Source organism: Anabrus simplex, chromosome 3 (assembly GCF_040414725.1).
Source record: "Anabrus simplex isolate iqAnaSimp1 chromosome 3, ASM4041472v1, whole genome shotgun sequence".
NCBI classification, from domain to species: Eukaryota; Metazoa; Arthropoda; class Insecta; order Orthoptera; family Tettigoniidae; genus Anabrus; species Anabrus simplex.
Window position 1 is genome coordinate 38,093,287 of NC_090267.1, and position 13,616 is coordinate 38,106,902.

The following is a 13,616-nucleotide window of genomic DNA, read 5'->3' on the forward strand; positions in this document are numbered from 1 at the left end:
ACTGTCATCCAGACCTACTTCCACAGGGTCCATGACAATCCCGTTGCCACCAGAAATATCGTTCGACATGAGGAAGAGAAGGATGTAATTACTATGCTATGTAGCCATCAGTGTACTGCAGCGGATAATATCATCTGATGAGAAACCTTGTCTCATATTCTGTCGCAGTAATTGTGTTACGACATCCTAATACAATCGCATATTGCTGTGAGGCAGTGGAATGCAATTATAAGTGCGGTTTGTAAGCGATGCAAGCTGCATGGCTCTGATCTTTATGAAGAGCATGGTAAACGACTTCATTCCTCGCGAAAAGTGAAGTCGGTGATATGCATAGCCTCGACACCATTCTGATTGCCTCTAGGTTAGACACTTGTTGGAAGTGTAACAACTACTATCTCAAATAACTATTAGGCTGTGAAATTATATAATATGCTTAAGTGTTTCAAGGTTTACAGTAAGTATAATGCCTTGGGTTTAAATTTGGTAAAGAATGTGGTAACTAAGTATTTCGGTCCGAAGATTAGTTTAAAAAGTGTAATGAAAAAGAAGAAATCGGTGGATACAGTTAACATCAAAGGCGGGAACATCTCTAAAATCCTGCCGTCATTTCTTTCAATTGATTACTGATCTTCGGATACCTTTCCATTGATTGAGAGCCAGGCAGAGTGGCTGAGACGGCTGAGGCGCTGACCTTCTGACGCCAACTTGGCAAGTTCGATCCTGGCTCAGTTGGGTGGTATTTGAAGGTGCTTAAGTACGTCAGCCTCGTTTCGGTAGATTTACTGGCAAGTAAAACAACTCCTGCGGGATGGTGGTGGCGATCATTGTTTTAAGAGGAAGTACGACTAGGCAATCATCCTCTATATAACAGTAATCAGAGAGAAAAAAACGGAATAGATCCGCCAATTCGAAAAATGAAGATATCGGCCAAAGAATGGCAATGGCCACAAAGGGTGTTAAAATGAGAATCCCTAGCCGTCGAATGCTCTAATAGTGTTGGGGTCGGAAAAGAAGGAGAGTTTACCATGGGAGATCGGATAGGATAGATGAAAGTGAGGAACCTCGCACAAGTTAGTGGAAGAAACGCCAAGACTCAGTTAAGGGCCCCATGGTCGTCACCGCACGCTCCGAAGTTGAGAGCGCCTGGGGCCTCTTTTAGTCGCCCCTTACGACAGGCAGGGGATACCGTGGGTGACTCATGCGGGACAAAATCCGGCACCTCGGCGTCTCCGAAAACCGTCAAAAATTTAGTCAGTGGGACGTAAAAACAATAACATTATTCATTACTTGAGAGTTGTGTTCGGGGAATGGGAAGAAGGTAAAATTTATAAAGAAGTAATTAGTTTTGTTGTGGAACCTTTTACTTGTTGCGCAGACGATGTTCTTCTGATGGCTGGGCACTCAAATTTGGTCCTTCAGAGCTATTCTTGGAACTATCATACCTCCATGTAGCGAGACGACAGCAAACTCTACTATAAATTTTCTATCGGCTTAGACGAATTGTGCCTCCCAAGATAATGCAAACTGTTTATTATGCACTTGTCATTTCAGTATGGAATTATAGGATGGGGGGGGGCACTGGACAAGTATTTGTATATATTCCCTCTATCCTTTACTCATAAACAGATACTAAAAGGTAAGCATGCAAATCTTTTTTCTTATCTTCAGATAACATTTTCAATTTAACCAAGGCTTTAAACATAAGACAGTTATACGCAAAAGTTGTCACAACACACATCGTAAAGAACTACCACAGATTCCAGGATCAGAATCGTGCATAACATGGAACTAGACTACAGCTAAGATCTACATTACCGATTCCAAGTCGAAATTCGCTTCGTGGACAGAGACATGTAGCATATCTAGGACCACGTATTTCTAATACTCTACCCCCAGGAATATTAAAGATAAGGATAGGACCAAAACTTAAAAAAGTGCCTGAACAACTGGCTTCTCCAACCTATGAATCATATTATAAATTGTCACTTGCAGTAACTCCTTTCAAACACCACAGGCTATTAAAAGAGATTTTATGATGTAATGTATTTAATGTAACTATTGTACAGCATAAATACCCACACACAAGCTTGCTTATGTGAGATCCACTGCAATGTGTATTGAAATATTATAATTCTGAATAATGTTAATTCAAATAAATTTGTTCAGAATTTAGTCGTGTTATCAGTGATGGAGTAATCGGATTTTTTCGTTTGCTTTGTTGAGATTTAAAATTGGACATTGTGAACATTTTTCAAATATTTAACAAAAATATTGTTCAAAATTATTATTATTATTATTATTATTGCTTGCTTTACGCCGCACCGACACAGATAGGTCTTATGGCGATGATGGGATAGGAGAGGGCTAAGAGTGAGAAAGAAGCGACCGTGGCCTTAATTAAGGTACAGTCCCAGTATTTGCTGGTATGAAAATGGGAAACCACGGGCTGCCGACAGTGAGGCTCGAACCCACTGTCTCCTCCCCACGTGTTGTTCCTATACGAAGCTGTAATCTAACCTCTTTGCGCATGCAGACCCGGTCTCTAAGAAACAGCTGTTCGATGCACACCCACGTGACCTCTGGCTGAGATGAGATGTGCTCACTTCTTTTGTTAGTCACGCGACATTATGAGGAGTCTTGTTACACCCCCACGTTCTCTTGCCACGCCCTCTGCTCCCCAGATATCTGAACATATTAAAGCTACACATTCTTACTTGACGCCAACAACCCTCCAGTCTGTCTCGTGAACACAGAGACATAAGACGTGCCATCCCAACCACAGTATCACCGGGCGAGTTGGCCGTGCGCGTAGAGGCGCGCAGCTGTGAGCTTGCATCCGGGAGATAGTAGGTTCGAATCCCACTATCGGCAGCCCTGAAGATGGTTTTCCGTGGTTTCCCATTTTCACACCAGGCAAATGCTGGGGCTGTACCTTAATTAAGGCCACGGCCGCTTCCTTCCAACTCCTAGCCCTTTCATATCCCATCGTCGCCATAAGACCTATCTGTGTCGGTGCGACGTAAAGCCCCTAGCAAAAAAAAACCCACAGTATCCGCATTTTGAACGCTGAAGAATTGTTTAATATGTTTAACACATTCCTTATTTCAACATAAGGACACCCGATAGAGTTCACCTTAGGAATAAGTGCAGTATTACAAAAAAAGAACCTTCGTGGCTCAGGCGGCAGCGCGCCGGCCTCTCACCGCTGGGTTCCGTGGTTCAAATCCGGTCATTCCAAACGAGATTTGTACTGGACAAAGCGGAGACGGGAAATCCTCAACCCGGTCAGGAATCGAACTCGGGACCTCCTGGGTCAAAAGCCAGCATGCTAACCATTTAGCCATGGAGCTGGACAGTATATGAAGATAAGGTTTGAAGTCAAGAAGTCAAATTGAGGCAAAAATAATTTATAGGACGAGAACTAAGGGATTGGAATAAATGATCGAGGAAAATGTTTGATAAATCTCTAAGTACTTTGAAAGCGCATGAAAAAGTTAGCCGATTGATTGATTGATTGATTGATTGATTGATTGATTGATTCATTGATTGATTGATTGATTGATTGATTGATTGATTGATTGATTGATTGATTGATTGATTGACCGACCGACCGGAGATAAGTGAGAGAAAACTATTTTTTGTCACGGTAACGCGCGCAGGTCCGTGGTTAGTACAGTGCAATACATTTTTTCGACCAGCAGTGTTATCAACGCCCGCAAAGCACATGCGCGCAGTCTTCCATGGTCATAGTTTGTTTTGTACAAGGGAGAAATCACTGCATGACCTTGCATTGCGACCAATTAGATCTATTGTGCTTCCCCTCATAGGGAGAGGGTGTCGGTGCGTAGTCTACCCTTGTAAATCAATTAAGCAATCAGTCAGTCACAGCTGACCTCGATTTAGGGCTGCCGGTCAAGTGGCAGATTTTCTGGCATTTGTTAACCTGACCTTTTTTAAAATAATTTCGAAGATCTCGCGAATTTATAGAAAATCTCCCTTGGTAATGTTGTATACAAGGAACTTGGTATACAGTAACACAACATACAGTTTATTGCTTCAATAGTTTTATACAGTATTTACAAGAAATATGATGAAATTTATCTTGAAGCTTGATTGATTGCGCGCAGTTAATGCTGTTATTAAATGATAGATGAAAGTCTGTGGCACAAATATTTATTTACAAAATGAGAGTCCTATATACACATTCAAACCTATCTTGAAGAGATAGTCTATTCCGCTGGGAAATGTCCTTGGATAGTCGAAAATTATCTGTTGTGGAATAACAAGTGTAACTTGTAGAGATAGTCGCGTTAGTAGAATGCTACTATTGGACTTAGACTTGCAAGGAACTTGCATCAATATCTTAATTCGCAGAATGCTAAGATAGTCGGGAATCAGGGAAGATGAGGCAATGTCCGGAGGTGAGACCTCACGACCAGCAATCACTCCACCTGTTCAAGACACATATTTAAGAGGAATGCCTCCGTGTTTGACTTGCGATGTGGTCTGGTCGTTGGACACTGGGGTAGTCCTCGGTAAGGCGAGGAACGTCGCTCCTTATATAGCGCTGGCTGACGTCACGGACGAGCATGTCAGGCGCAGTGCAGTCCTCTCGTAGGCTCTGCAAACATCGGTGATGCGGCGGGTTGCGGAGCTTGTAGGCGCGGAGCTTGTAGGCGCGGAGCTTGAGCGCGGAGGACACACACAACAGTAAAATCTCTTATTCACTCATCACGTCATCAAACCGATAAAAGAGAAGAATGGCAAAGAAACTCCTCTTAGATCATAACTATCAGCTAAGAATTTGAAAAATTCATTCCCTAAAGGGTGAAGACATGATAAATCTGCAGTGTTCTGAAACGATACGTTGTGGGGTGCTATGAACCTTGTGCCACTTGGTATCACTGGTAGTTTGTGGAGTACTACCCAAATGGTACACCAAAAATATTCAGCATACAATGTATACCTGGGTCCACGAACCCATATTACGCTTTATTTTATTTAGTGTAAAAGGAAACCACTGGATGAGATTTAAGCATTGCACATTTATTAATGGTCTGTTATTACTTCCCAGAATATACGCTCAGTACTTCTGGAAATCTTCTATAAAAGTTATATGGAAAGATAATTAAGAACGGAAAACGTAAATTGCCAAATACATACATACACAAAATAATTTTCATCTTCTTCTTCCTCTTTATCTGCTTACCCTGCAGGGTCGATTTTTCCCTCGGACTCAGCGAGGGATCCCACCTCTACCGCCTCAAGGGCAGTGTCCTGAAGCTTCAGACTATGGGTCGGGAGATACAACTGGGGAGGATGACTAGTGCGTCGCCCAGGTGGCCTCACCTGCTATGCTGAACAGGGGCCTTGCGAGGGAATGGGAAGATTGGAAGGGATAGACAAGGAAGAGAGAAGAAAGCGGCCGCGACCTTAAGTTTGGTACCATCCTGGCATTTGCCTGGAGAAGTGGAAAACCACGTAAAACCACTTCCAGGATAGCTGAGACGAGAATGGAACCCACTTCTACTCAGTTGACCTCCCGAGGCTGAGTGGACCCCGTTCCAGCCCTCGTACCACTTTTCAAATTTCGTGGCAGAACCGGGAATCGAACCCGGGCCTCCGGGGGTGGCAGCTAATCACACTAACCACTATACCTCAGAGGCGGACAATAATATTCATAACTATACGTATTGAGTCATGTCCTTCTCCGTACCTTAACGGTTCGTGTTATTGGCTACCGTCCTCGGGGGCCCAGGTTCGATTCGTGGAACTGCCAGAAATTTAAGAATCGCAAGAGTGTTGGTATGTAGGTGACATGGCACATGCAACTCACCTCCATTGGATGTGTGGTTGAAAAGAGCTGCACCATCTCTGTATGAGGACACGAGTTCGTTTCGTTTCGTTCTTCTTCTTCTTGCGTTCCAGCCTTCTAAGGACCACGTTACAATTTCAATTCTTCCTCCTTAGTTCTTTCCTTTTCTTCCAGTATTCTTTCATTGTTTCACTGTGCTTCTTTTTCCTGTCTTCAGTCCACTTTGTGCCTGTTTTCTTTTCCTTTCTCCCTTGGAATTCTTCCATTTGTAAGACTTTCTTCCTAAAAATCTTTCTTTCCAATAATTCTTCTTCTCGTATGTTGTTCCTTTCCAGGTCTTTCTTGAGTTCTTTAATCCAGGTGGTGGTTGATTTCTTTTCCCAAAGGTACTTGAAGATTCGTTTAGTTAGTATATTGTCATCCATTCTGTAAATGTGTCCAAGAAATAGCAATCTCCTTTTCTTATTGTTTCTGATATGTTTTCTATGTTCCGGTAAATTTCATTGTTACGTCTTAATTTCCAAAACTCTGGAATTCTTAGAGGACCTAATATTTTCCTCATAATTCTTCTTTCTAATATTTCTAATTTATCGAGCTTGTAGTTCAGTGCTAGCCATTCGCTGGCATAAAGGCATTCTGGTTTCACTTCTTTTCGTTTCGTTCATTGAATTATGCAATTGAAAATAGGCATTTAAACACAAAATACGTCGTTCTTCAAAAATATTAATTAAATGTGCCATTAAACTTCAGTATGAACATTTCTGCAAGCATTTCATATAAGAGATTCAACAGTACTGTATACCGCACAGCGAAATAATAAAAGTGTTCACGATGACAACCCGCTGTTGTTTATCGTTATGGCAGGAACATACGTGTATTCAAGCCGGCTAGGCAGGTAACCGATATATAATAATCTCGTGTGGCTATTTCTAGCCGAGTGCAGCACTTGTAAGGCAGGCCCTGCTATGAGGGTGGGCGGCATCTGCAATGAGTATGTAACAGCGTGTTATCGTGGTGAAGGGTAGTGTGGTGTGTGAGTTGCAGGGATGTTGGGGACAGCAGAAACACACAGCCCCCGGGCCATCAAAATTAACCAATGAAGGTTAAAATCCCCGACCCGGCAGGGAATCGAACCTGGGACCCTCTCAACCGAAGGCCAGTACGCTGATCTTTCAGCCAACGAGTCGGACTGGTAACTGATAACAAACAGTCACTTTCACTTCCACATACGTCATCTATTTTACTGTCTAGTAGTTGATCTAGAGTGTCTATAACGCTTCCCTTATTCACTTTTCCTCAAACTATTGGAATGAAACAAAGTAATAAAAGTGGTGTTAATAAAGAAAGTGACTAAAGGCACACTTGGGTACTCGGGTCACAACTTCCATTATAGAAGCACTCACGTCCAATAGTGTCCCAGACTAATCTAATTTCGTGTGGCTATTTCTAGCTTAGTGCAGCCCTTGTAAGCCAGACCCTCCGATGAGGGTGGGGGGCATCTGTAGGTATCTGCGTCTTATTGTGGAGGAGGATAGTGTTATGTGTAGTGTTCCAGACTGAAAGGCAAATGAGAGTTAGGAGACTACAAGAAAGAGCAGCACATGCTATCACAGACATTCTGGTACTGATAAAAAAATAAATATCCCTACAGTCCCTAGGACCCAGGTGTACCTGTTACGGGATAGTTCATTTTGATGTGGCTTGGAGCGTTCATCTTACCGTAGCCTTCTCAGGGTAGTAAAAATCAAAAGAAAGTCATCGCCGTACAGACCATGAAGGCCCTGGGAAAGGTTCAACGTAAAGGCTTCCACAATCCGTAACCTCGACACTAGAGGGGACAGAGTGGTCAGCTCTACGCACGGACGCTTTTGCCCCCAGGAATTAACCTGGTGCTCATTTTTGGTGTAGGCTGAGTGGACCTCAGGGCGTGTGCACCTCCCGAAGAGGAAAACTCGTTTCTTAAATGTTTCGACTTCCTGACGGGGAATCGAGCCACGTCCTTCCAGGTGATCCGAGCACGCCATTATCGTCCCTGGCAGGCAGCCCAGTTTCTCAGGATTGTGGAAGGCAGAAAATATGTGTACGGAGCCATATAAACCAGCCTCTGCTCTACCTTCATCTACAAAAAACACTTCTCTTTTACAACTGTTCCCTCTGCTACTTTGCATCAAATAAATTTGCTGAAAGTATAACGTCCTCGCTATGTTCGCTGTCGAGTTTGAAGTCGAGGGAGTAAAACCGAGAGAATAATTGGGGATCGTTTACTTTTAAAGCAGTATCAAATGAGGTTTAAAAGAAAGGATAAACTTCATTCGCAGAAAGCATCGTTCTTTCGTCTCTAGTTTGATATCCTGTCGTAAAATGGTGACAGCCTTAACGAGAGTTCTTGCAGATCATTTGTCTTTCTCCTCTTCCTCAATTTAAATTACAAATGCTTCCCTTAGTGAAACCAGTATTGAGTATATTGGCTTACGCCGGAAACAAATCTAGTGATTGAAGGCTACGCCGAACAGTCGATATGTCTCCCGGAACTTTTGTAATTCGCATTTTCTCACGTCTCAGAATCGACAGACGAAACTAGCCCAATAGCTGCCTCGTGGATCAGTGGTGGTGTGATACAAATTCCGCAGGTTTGATACCGGATGAGGTAGTTGATTTTTGAAGGCCGATCAGGGAAGTTTCAGTACCCAGTTCGAAAACTGTAAAATAAAGTAACCTTCTGCAAACCTTATGCCAATTCTTCGAAAATCCACGTACCTAGAAATATTAAATACTGTAAAATATCTGAAAGTTCCAATACCTCGATCATGTGATGCGAGGAGAGAAATATCATCTACCGCACCGGGTCATTCAAGGGAATATACACTGACTTAGAAAATGTCATAGGATAGTCACCTAATAGCATGTGGGGCCTCCTCTGGCCCTGCGAACTGCAGTGAGACGCCGTGGAAGTGAGTCGACAAGTCCCTGGTAGCCCTCTGGACGCAGCTGACACCAAATCGTTTGCAGAGCGGCCGCTAATGCTGGTCTGTTCGTGGGTGCAGGATCCATGGCACGGAGCCTGCGTTCCAGGACATCCCAGATATGCTCGATAGGGTTCATATCGGGGCTCCTGGGTGGCCATGGCAGTCATTGGACCTCCACTGCATGGTTCCTGGAACCATTCCCGGGCGACGTGGGAGCGATGTGGAGGCGTGTTATCATCTTGAAACACCGCAGAACCGTCTGGGCGCTGGAAGGCCAAAAATGGGTGGAGATGGTCTCCGAGCAGCTCAACATACCGCGTACCATTCAAAGTCCCATCCAGAACAACTAGGGGGCCCATTCCATACCAGGAAAATGCACCCCAGACCATAACAGAGACACCAGTGCCCTGGATCACACCTTCGAGGCAGGCGGGATCCATCGCTTTATGTGGTCTGCGCCACACACGGTGCCTCCCATCGGCATGGTGCAGTTGAAATCGTGATTCGTACGACCGTATCACGTTACCCATTGTTCCAGTGTCCATCACTGGTGACTGGCGACAAATACGCGTCGTTGTGCCCGATGACGTTGAGTTAACAGTGGCACCCGTGTGCGGCGCCGGGTCCCATACCCCATAGAACCCATGTTCCTACGGATCGTCCACTGGGAGACGTGTCTAGCACGGCCTGTGTTGAATTGAGCCGTGATTTATTGCACGGTTGCCCGTCTGTCACTATTGGCAATCCGTCTCAGATGTCGCCGGTCACGGTCATCGAAGATGGCTGGACGGCCGGTCGTTCGTCAGTTGTGGACGGTGACACCCGCATTCAACCATTCACAATACACCCTGGACACGGTTGATCGTGTGAAGCCGAATTCCCACATCACTTCCGAAATCGCACTTCCCATCTATCGGGTACCGACCACCATACACCGTTCGAACAGTGTCAGCTCACGATGACGTTCCATTTTACACTTGTCACATGCACAGCCACTGCTCACAAGGTCTTCTATACAACTGCCGCTGGCACAGGGAGCGTGTGGTGCGCAGACAGCACACCTGCGCATCAGTGCTCCGCTATCCAATGACATTTGCTCAGTCGGTCTACAAGGAATAAGAAGACCAGGAAGACGACGCATTTCTTGATTTGATAGTCTGAAAATATCGTTCAACTGTTCCACTATTGAGCTCTTTCGCGCTACGTCATCTAAAGTAAGAATCTCTGTGATGGTAACCGATATTTTATGAGATGGAATTTGTAGATAAAGGCGACTAGACACTGCTTCTAATCTGGACGGGCTTGCGACGAGAGGGAAGGGTATTATCACTGTAGTAGGTAAAAATTCCTATTTCAGTCTGGTTGTTGAAGTGGCCGAGTGCTAACATACAGTACATATAAGTGCCAGTTAGTTTCGTTTTACATAATACGAGTTTTATTTGTTCTTTTCTGATCACTTCACCCCCCGTCCCAGTTCGGTTCCCGGCTCTGCCACGAAATTTGAAAAATTGTACAAGGGCTGGAACGAGGTCCAGTCAGCCTCGGGAGATCAAGCTGAGTAGAAGGGGGGGGGGGCGCGTTCGATTCCCACCTCAGCCATCCTCGAAGTGATGTTCCGTTGTTTACCGCTTCTTCTCCAGGCAAATGCCGGGATGGTACCTAACTTAAGGCCACGGCCGCTTCCTTACCTCCTCTTTGTCTATCGTTTCCAATATTCACATCGCCAGAATGCCCCTCTGCAGCACAGCAGATGAGACTGCCTGGGTGAGATACCGGTCCTCCTCTCCAGTTGTATTTCCCGACCCAAAATCTCACATTCCACTGGGATCCCCTGCTGACTCCGAGGGAAAACCAACCCTGCCAGAATGGATTAAGAAAGGAAATAAATAATATGTAATATAAAGGAATTAGAGTCAACTTCCGTATGACCAGACAGTAAACGGTATAAGAAATGGTGACTCCAGTCTCATTGGTAACTGTGTAACGTCACCGGAGTTGGTCGTAAAGCTGTTAGAATCTTGCGGCACAGAACAAATGCGATAGTCAGTTTCTGAACATCTGTCTTGTCCCTTGCCAGATGATATCTCTGCTTTGTCTCACAAACAACAACTGCCTACCACCTCTCCTCCTTTTGTTTCGTAAGACACAAGAAATAGCTTTCTATTATTGACACTCCTAATCGAATCAGCATGCGTCCTGAACTATATTGGGACGTTTAAAAAATGCCACTGCCTGTCCTGGAAATACAACAGAAACAACATGCAGAATAGTTCCAGGCGGAAAAGTGACGTGCAAATGATGAGATACATTTCTCTTGCCCAGGAAGCTTGAAGTATAACTAACGTGTTGAGATTCAGTGTCAACACTCCATGTGCTTATTAGAGCCTCCGTGGCTCAGGCAGCAGTGCGTCGGCCTCTCACCCCTGGATTCCGTGGTAGATATCCCGGTCACTCCATGTGAGATTTGTGCTGGACAAAGCGGAGGCGGGTCAGGTTTTTCTGCGGGTACTCCGATTTTACCTGTCATCTTTCATTCCAGCAACACTCTCCATTAACATTTCAACTGTCAGTCATATGAATCATTGACCCAGAGGAGTGCGGCAAGCTTCAGCAGCCGGCACAATTCCTATCCTCGCCACTAAATGAGGGTTTCATTCATTTCATGTCCGACTCGTTGGCTGAATAGTCAGCGTACTGGCCTTCGGTTCAGAGGGTCCCGGGTTCGATTCCCGGCCGGGTCGGGGATTTTAACCTTAATTGGTTAATTCCAATGGCACGGGGGCTGGGTGTATGTGTTGTCTTCATCATCATTTCAGCCTCATCACCACGCGCAGGTCGCCTATGGGAGTCAAATAGAAAGACCTGCACCTGGCGAGCCGAACCCGCCCTGGGATATCCCGGCAATAAAAGCCATACGACATTTCATTTCATTTCATTTCATTTATTCCATTCCTGTCACGGTCGAATGACTGGAAACAGACCGTGGATTTTCATTTTCAGTACGTGTATAAGGACTCAGCTGGACTCAGCTGCAAGAATTTCACAGGACTAGTATAATTTATTTACCACCGAGCAGAATGGACGCGCCTGTAAATGTGCTACGGCTATGGAGCTTGGGTTCGAACCACACCATCGGCTGTTTTGAGTATGATTTTGTGTTTTCCATTTTTATTTCCAGACAAATCCCGGCATAGTTCCTATTCATTAACCACAGCCGTTCCCTCTAAAACGGATTGAGTAAATTCGGATAGTAAATATTTTTTTCCCCATAAATGTGTATCATGGCTGGGAGGTCATCTGAAAATTTGTGTCACGTAACGCTACAAAATGTGTGACGGAAGTGTAACCATAGCAACAGTGCAGGCAGTGATGTAAGATATGGATGGATGGGCCAGACAATGTTACCTAGCAACCCTGCAGGCTATGTCTTATGGCTCTTCGCCATTTGAAATTAGCAGCCGTTAATGGGTGGCCATGACCGAGAGACATATTTATAATCATTTGATTTTCGCAAAGGGAAAGTTGTTTCTTTTTCTTCGTATGTCTCCTTTACACGAATCTTCCCTAACTTAACCTTATTGTATTCACAAAGACGCACGCACGAGATGCTGTCAATTCTGTACACTGTTGTATTTACAAATTATATACATATTATACACACACATTAACGAACTGAATCGAAGAAGAAGAAGAAGAAGAAGAAGAAGAAGAAGAAGAAGAAGAAGAAGACTGCCATATTAGCTTGTCACCATAACCACTCAACTGGCGTTTGTTTATCACTAACAACTCAACTCAACAACCCAAGACTGTCTCTTTATATACATTGCCTGGCCAGGCTTCTAGAAGAGTATGATACAACATGCTTCCTCGTATCTTCTCGAGTCTCCAATAACCTATGTACAAATGAACAGAATATCTGTAAAACTCGAGTTACAAAGGTGCATTTTTCCAGAATCGTACCCTATGTTGCACAACATTACATCAGATTTACAGGTAATAATAAATTATATACTATTAATTACGTGTTTTTTCATTAAATAAAGTCGTATTAATAAACATACAGCAGAAGTATCGTCACATAACCTCACATGTTTTGTTATACAAGACAGATCATACAACACACAAATAACAAATGGTACGACTATGAATTATACCAAATAAAGTCTTTACTAACATCCTGTCGTACATAACCACGTAGATAATAATAATAATAATAATAATAATAATAATAATAATAATAATAATAATAATAATAATAATAATCGAGATCGATATTTTCACTATTTACCCATGGGTTTAGAGAATTGTTTCCAAGTTATAAGTTACTAGTCCATTGCACACTTGCATCAACCTAATTCCTTCAAATTTCCATTTTTCATTGACACGTTAAATATGTTTTCATCGAAACTGTTAAAATTAATTGTGAATGTGTGTGGAGCAGGTACGTTTTTCACGAGTTCTTCCGTATTTAAATTTTAGAACTGTGGTAAATATTTTATACTGTCTGCGCCTTACTCCCGTTCATTGATATGGGATGGGGATGAGGTGGGATGAATTTATATGGTTTGTTTCACGGCCGTATGCCTTTCCTCACGCCAACCTCGCTTGAGGAGTTAATGGAGATAAAATGAATGGTGATGAATGAAATTGGCTAACGAGGTGGAAGGAATTGGCTGTGGTTTATGGGTTGTAACTGTCCTGGCGTTTCCCTGAATTGAAAATGGGGAACCACAGCAAGCCATTCTCAGAAGAGCTGACGGAGGGGCTGGTACCTATTCGTCTCCTGGTTCTATAACCGCAGCGCGTTAACACGCGTGACCACTCCGCTCCTGGAC